Source organism: Neodiprion lecontei, chromosome 1 (assembly GCF_021901455.1).
Source record: "Neodiprion lecontei isolate iyNeoLeco1 chromosome 1, iyNeoLeco1.1, whole genome shotgun sequence".
NCBI lineage: Eukaryota > Metazoa > Arthropoda > Insecta > Hymenoptera > Diprionidae > Neodiprion > Neodiprion lecontei.
Window position 1 is genome coordinate 33,358,213 of NC_060260.1, and position 7,024 is coordinate 33,365,236.

Consider the following 7,024-nt stretch of genomic DNA (forward strand, 5'->3'; position numbering starts at 1 on the left):
ATATACCTTTTTCAACGAGATGATATCTCGTATCGCAACGGCGATATTTTGTATGTTTAATAAATTTATTGCTATTTTAGTTATGAGTCAGGTGAGTGTGATTCGGTAATCTTCTACTGACATCCGTGTTCTGCATAGTAAACATGCACATACGTCAAGACCTAGCTTACTCTGGGTATTTTAAGTTATCTTAACGTTTAGTCTTTCTTTACATTATTTGCAAAAAGTTCCAATCACCGTGCTGTCGTATTTCATAAGCATTGCGTCGTCAGAGCATATTTTTTCACGACGTCATTGCGTCTTTTCCCTTCCTTCTGGTGACATTTGGGTTGAAGGACTAACCATAAGGACTCTCAGCGAGAATAATATTGCTTTTCGTATCAAGAACCGTTGTGATCCCAAGTCCATAGCAATTGCTATCGCTGTACTAAATTTTTCCTCATTGTCCTTGACATCGTCGTTGCGAATAATGGTATGATACCAGATATTTTGTCAACGTTCGTTCAATTACGCACGCACTACGCTCTTATCGCTGAGGTCTTAAAGGTTGATATACGATCAGTATCTGCCACAATGTTTAAAGAGTCTATTTTCCAGGTGAAGTTGACTTCATGGGGTTTGTTCGGCGACGAAAACTGTCCCGATCTAAGGATTTGAAATCCTTATCCAAACTGGCGCTGTACCAGGAATCGATTTAATATTAAAAACTTTTCCTTTACTTGGAGAAATCTAAGAAAGGTTAAATTCAGAGGTGAACCTGCACTTTGTGTTCGGCTTTGCCGTCCGCAGAGCGAGGTAAGTAAGTAGAAATCGTTTGTAAGTGAAATCGAAAGTGATTTTAGCACAGGTGAACCAAGTGAGAGCGAAAGTGAGCGTGATCCTGACCTAAGCATCGAGGACATGCTCGTTCTCTAAGGAGAGATCTCCAAGGGAAATACGGGCAGGAGGAGAGGTCGGTAGAAATCGTCTTTGGGTCAGGTCAGTTCTACGAGAGAGAAAGTGAAATCGAATAAGGCCCAGAAATTGAGGGCGGTAAAGTGGGAAACTAGGACTTGGGCCCGTTTCGTTTCACTTTCGATTTCTATCGCGTAATGTGGCTGCTCCAGTGTCCCTGTGCCCCAGTTTGAATGGGGCCCAATATTACCTGCATCAGTCTATTTGAGCGCGAGATTCAATTTATCATCGATATAGTTTCATCGATTCCTTTGATATCAGCTTGGGCGATGGTGCGCTGAAATTTACAAGGCTTATCGAATGTTCTACAGTTGCATATTGCCACGAACTGATAGGAGTGACCGGCTAATAGTAACGGTTATTTTCAGTCGGCTATCTACTTCGTTGGTTGATACGTTGACTGAAGAATATTCAGTGAACGCAACGGTTGATACTTTGCGACTTTTGGTTACTGCGAGTCGTGGCAACAATTGATACAGGAACTGTTTTACCACGGCTCGGAGACTTCGACTCGGCCGATAAGGACGTAATTTGAGTTCTTCAAGTTATGCGTGAAGAGAGCACATTGAAGAGTAACTTGTATCATGTACTCAGAAACTTGTTTTAATTGCTTTCTGTGAATGGATCGTGCATATTGGATTTGTGTTGTTGCCATTAATTACGAAATCTGGTTACACTTAAGATTAGTTTAACTCACTGTCGTGCATGGTGTTAGTTAACAACTGGGTCATTGTTCTTAATATTGTTAGGATTACTTCAAACGGTTTAATCACTTCTCACTAAGGTGAGTGTTCCAGTTATTGAACTTTTTTGGTTGTATCTGTTTAATCCTTTGTTTTGAAATTACCAAAAATACATTCGTTATGTCTAACTCTCTGGCAATTGGTTTTAGTCATCGAGAAACTCACAATTTGCGCCGTCAATTTATAACTTTGGAAAATATAAGTTTCAATAATTGGGACTAAGCGCGTCAATAACTGGCACACTTACCTTATTACAGCTCTTTTGTTTTCTGTATCGATTTCCCAAAATTTTATATTATCTTTCTCAGCCTAATTTGCGCCGCAAGGCACCGATACTTTCAGATTAAAATCTTCACTCTTCGTAATTTGATGTAATTAACGTAATAACTTTGTTTCACTAAAATACATGATACGGCTACAGATGAGTAACCATGGCGTTATCGAAGATAACTTTAGACTTTGTCGTGAGTTTCTTCAGAAAATCGGTACTTGCTGTCAATATAGTATAGTATTATGAACTAACTTATGGCATACAATTTATGACAATAACGTGGATTTTATTGAAGAAAATTAGCAACTCGATGTCGAATTTGGAACAATTATCACCCAAAGTTTTTCCCCAGTGACTTTTCAAGATTCATGATTTTGCGGTGCATGGGCAAGAATAAATTTTCCCGCAAGAGTTACTCGTCACTATCCATCACTCGCAAAGCTACGTCTTTAATTTTACGACATTTGTCTTCGGGTCAGCGAAGCTCTTTATCGTTCATAATTACTATGTTTCTCCTTATGTTCATTCATTTGTTCAACAGTTCACTCACCAGTCATAATATTACCAGTTTTCTGCTAAGTCATCAAAGTTTTATTTACCTACTTTTTTTTACAGGGAAATTATCTGCGAGACCGAGTCACAGTCCGAGGGCTACAAATATTCCATCGCCTTGGCGCGATAAGGATGTAATCATCGTTGGAAACACATAAAACTCATATAACAGTTTCTATTGGTGGAATACTTCAAGAATGAACGATTGGTGAATCGTTACCGGAGAGAAAGAATTATTTGAGTCGTGTGACGTTCGTTTGATTCAACAATACACAATGTACTATACAATATACTTACTTAATTCAACAAAATACTAATGCTGGTCTAATAGATCTTAGTGAAATCAACTAAACATTTTGTTGGACCGATAGATCTTGAATTGAGACAAATAAATATTTACTTCGCCACCCGTGATGACACGCTTGGTTCTTTCAACGACTTTTTTCTCATCATCGTATGAGGGCAGTCAACTTTCCCAGAAGTTAACGATTCTACCAACCTTATTCCGGAGCCCTTTTATCTCAAGTATAATCATTCCAATTCCACCACGCAACGCTAGGCTTTATCTTCGAGAAGCTCTCGGTCTCCCGTCGTCAAAGTCGGACTATTTCCGATATCGAAGATCACAAGTTTTACGTCAGTCGAGTCTGACCGCTTGAATGTGCATCGTGGACAAGATATAATGGAATTTAAAAATTTTCCGCCTGCGTGCGAACTCCGTGGCGAAGAGGCTTTAATCTTCCTAAATGGTTTAAGTTTAACCGAGGTTAACGCGCCACTTGTCGTTCAATCTAGAAATTATACTCTTAATCCGTATCCTCCTTAAGAATGTAGGATTCTCAGGCATTCGGTGCGATTCATCGTTTGAGCTATGATTCAACTCGTCTCTTAAGTTTTGGCCATAACGCCGTGACACCTGTTCCATTCTCCAATTCCGCCCGGAAGCGATCATATTTCATGTTCTAATGACCATGCCCAGAAAGTCGTGTTCCATTGCGATTTTTTAGTCCCGTCACAATCATGAAATCGGTGACGAATTAGAGCCGAGTTAGAATTGTTCGAGATCTTTTTTCACCGCTGTTATTTTATTCTTCTCAATTTCTGTTTGGGCATATCGATCTTCGTTGACCCAGCTCGTGTGTACCGCACGTCCTGAACGATGTTCACTAAGTTCGTTATGTCCAACTTGAACAAGACAAGCGATACTCAAGTGGCTAAATTGACACAAATTTGATGCGCAAAGTATGCGATGCAGCGGTGAATACGCAAATTGCTCATCTGCTGCGTCGACGTTGCGCTAATGCTGGTGGGCTGATTGCCACGCGAAACACTTGGCAACTTGAGAAGCAGGAAGACCGTATACCTATACGCCTTCTTCTCTAGGAAGAGTGAAGCCTGAGGTTTTTATTCATTTGAATTTTTTTCGGCTTGCAATTTGCAACGAATCGCAGCGACATCAGTCTGCGAATGTTTAATCTCAACATTTGGTTTTCCGAAACTTGATCCCAATGGATTTGAGTCAAATAGATTTTTGAATTCAGTCTAGAAGATTCTTATGAATGACACAAAAATGTCGTCTGTATGTGAATATTCTAGAAAAATAGCAATTGGGAAGCGTCGGATTCCGACTTTACTTGACGAGTGTAAATCTTAGCTAGTTGAACTCGAGTTTTATGCTGGTACCTTGAAAAATGATTTCATTTTATCGCATCCGCTTTGGCCTAATTCTAAGCATTTATTAAATCTTCGCAGACTTACGTTTATGTACCGAGGTAACGTATTCTGTGCTCTTATCAACGACCGACGTTGTTTCTAACTGCGATTAGTGCCAGTCGTTAAAGCGCGTAATTCGAGGTAGACGTAGCGAATAATTGAATAATTGAGTAGACATCGTAAACGACGTAGTTAATTATTGGACGTGTAGTTCTCGCAAAATGCATTAGGTAGCCTCGAATTAGATCAAAGGGTTGCGCAGAGCGAACACGTTGAACGTACACAAACTCCGCGTGCATATAAGTGCGTTAATTGTTACCGTTATTAACAACTAATAAATTACATTAATCTTGTAAACTTGTTAACTGCTTTCTTATTTCAATCATGCATTAAATATTCTTCGTACTGAGCAGTGATTGTTGTTGATGTTACAAGGCTTACTTCTTCAGCTTACGTAAAAACGTGTTTAATAATGGTATTTTCAATGGTATTAAATTCCTGACGCAACGATTGATTTCGCGTATTTTCTGCGAGAATGGAAATGGCAAGATAACCTACACCGTGAATTTTTAACCATCATTATACGACAAACATTATTTCAAAGGTCTCTGATGGTTGCTCGTAATCGGATTTCTATGATATTCAGCCGCCCCTGATAACTTAAATACCGCAGTTAAAGTTCCCAGAATACCAGAGTGCAGTTAGGAGGATAAACAAGATGTTTTAAACCCTTCAATGTACGAGAGAACTAAAGCAACCGCGGTCTAATAGTTCAGAGGTTTTAAACTATAAGGGAACGTCGAACTGCTGGCGTCTGTTATCTTACAGCTTCCGGACTAACCGAATTAAGGAGTTTTATTCTAAGATGAATTAAATTACCTATGTTGAAGATTTTTGTTGAAAAACCATGCAACAGGGATTGTTTGATTGACAACTCGCTCTACACACTAAAATTCAGGAAAGAATTATCAGTTGTATAAAATTTGTCTCAGTGATAAGAATTTTTCGAGGTCAGCATTATTTTTCGCATATCTTTCGGCACACGCGTAAGATTCGAGAATCTCCTTGGTCGAAGGTTAAGCGAGATGATCAACCGAAATGTAAAATGTATATTGTTTGTCGGTTTTTTATTCGGCTTAAAACGTCGACCAGTATACATGCAACGTGATGAAAAAAATAAACGCTTTTTTATCTCAATCTCATATAGCAAACTCTGTTATTTATGTTCAACTGCGTATATGTAGATATTGTTGTTATCAACTTAACTCATTCCATCTTCTGGCTGCGGTTCAAAGTTGAGAATTAAGTCCATTAATCAACCTGTCAAAAATATTACACAAATCGTCATCGGTGTGGTTAATAAGGTTCATTCGCTCCTTATTACAACTCTGTGTGCATAGTACGAGTCCATAAATTTTTCCGACTAAACTGCTCGAGGCTTTGTCAATTCTTAGCGTTATCGAGAAGCGAATAATTAAAGCCGTCGAACTCAAGTCGGGTGAAGAAAGCTTTGACACGAATCGAATCCATCCGACGCACTGTTTGGTACAAATTGACGCATAACATTTGAGCAAGTCATTGCGTGTCAAGAGTACTTTGGATTCTCTCGTATGAATGCGCGTTACTTAAGATTCATGACTTTGGACCACTGAAGAATCGGAGATAATTTCAGGGCCACACAAATAAACCCCGGAAGAATTAACACTAGCTGTTGTTCTCTTTGCACATCGAAGCATCTCTCCTTTGGCCAGACGATTACACAATGAGAGATGTTTGTTTTTTGTATTCCCGAACACGAAGAAACTGTGTGCCAGACTTCGCGTCATGAAATTTACTTGGGAGCAGAGGGGCAGCCGCGAGTTCAAAGGGTCACCGAAAACCCAGAATAGGACAAAACTGAACGACTCGGAGCATTGATAGGCAGCGTGATTTGTATGTCACGCCATTTCTAGATCGACATCTGTTTTGAATAAACAAGAAAAAATTCCCGATAATACTAAATTGGTTGTTGGTCTTCGACCAACCACAACGACTCGACGATCCTCAAAAGTTCAGGAGTTCACTGAAATCTGACACCGCAACGATGAACCATTGCTGGTTTATCAATATTGACCATCAGCACTAGGAATATACGCATTAATTCGCATTTTCATGATTTTTAAAAGGAGTTCGACACTTGGGTTACGTTTAGTAAGAAATCGACGATATGAGTAAGGGTTGAGAAGTGTTCATCGATTATAAATCGAGCCATAAATCATCGTTCTACGGTAAAATTTAGAATCTCAGCATCTTTTTTAGAAAAAAAAGAAGTACGATTATTGTAGATTTTAAAGTAGGGCGCTTTCCTTTCACACCAGTTTTCTCACTCAAGTCGACGTTGAGTGATTTCATTTTTCGGATCTAACGAAACAAATCGCCAATGAAATGACTTAGTGTCGTGTTGTGTCAGAAAATTATCGTAAAATGAAGCCGCTTGTTAATAGAATATTATTAAATAGTACATCTTCGCCGAAAATTTTCCTGGACAAAGACAGAATGGTTGTAACAAACTTCAACGCTTCTGAGAAACAAAATGATTTTTGGAACGAAAGAAATTGGCGTTGTTACGGAAAACGCGGTTTGGGTACCAATTCGAGACGCTTCAACTTATGTCACGGGGTGAAACCCCCGTATCGTTTCATCGAAAACGAGAGCTGGCAATTTGTTATTTATCGCATACGCAACGTAACGGTGGCGCCGTTTTTCAGTTCGGAATGCGTGGCGACGCCGAACACTTTCGTATGATCGGTAT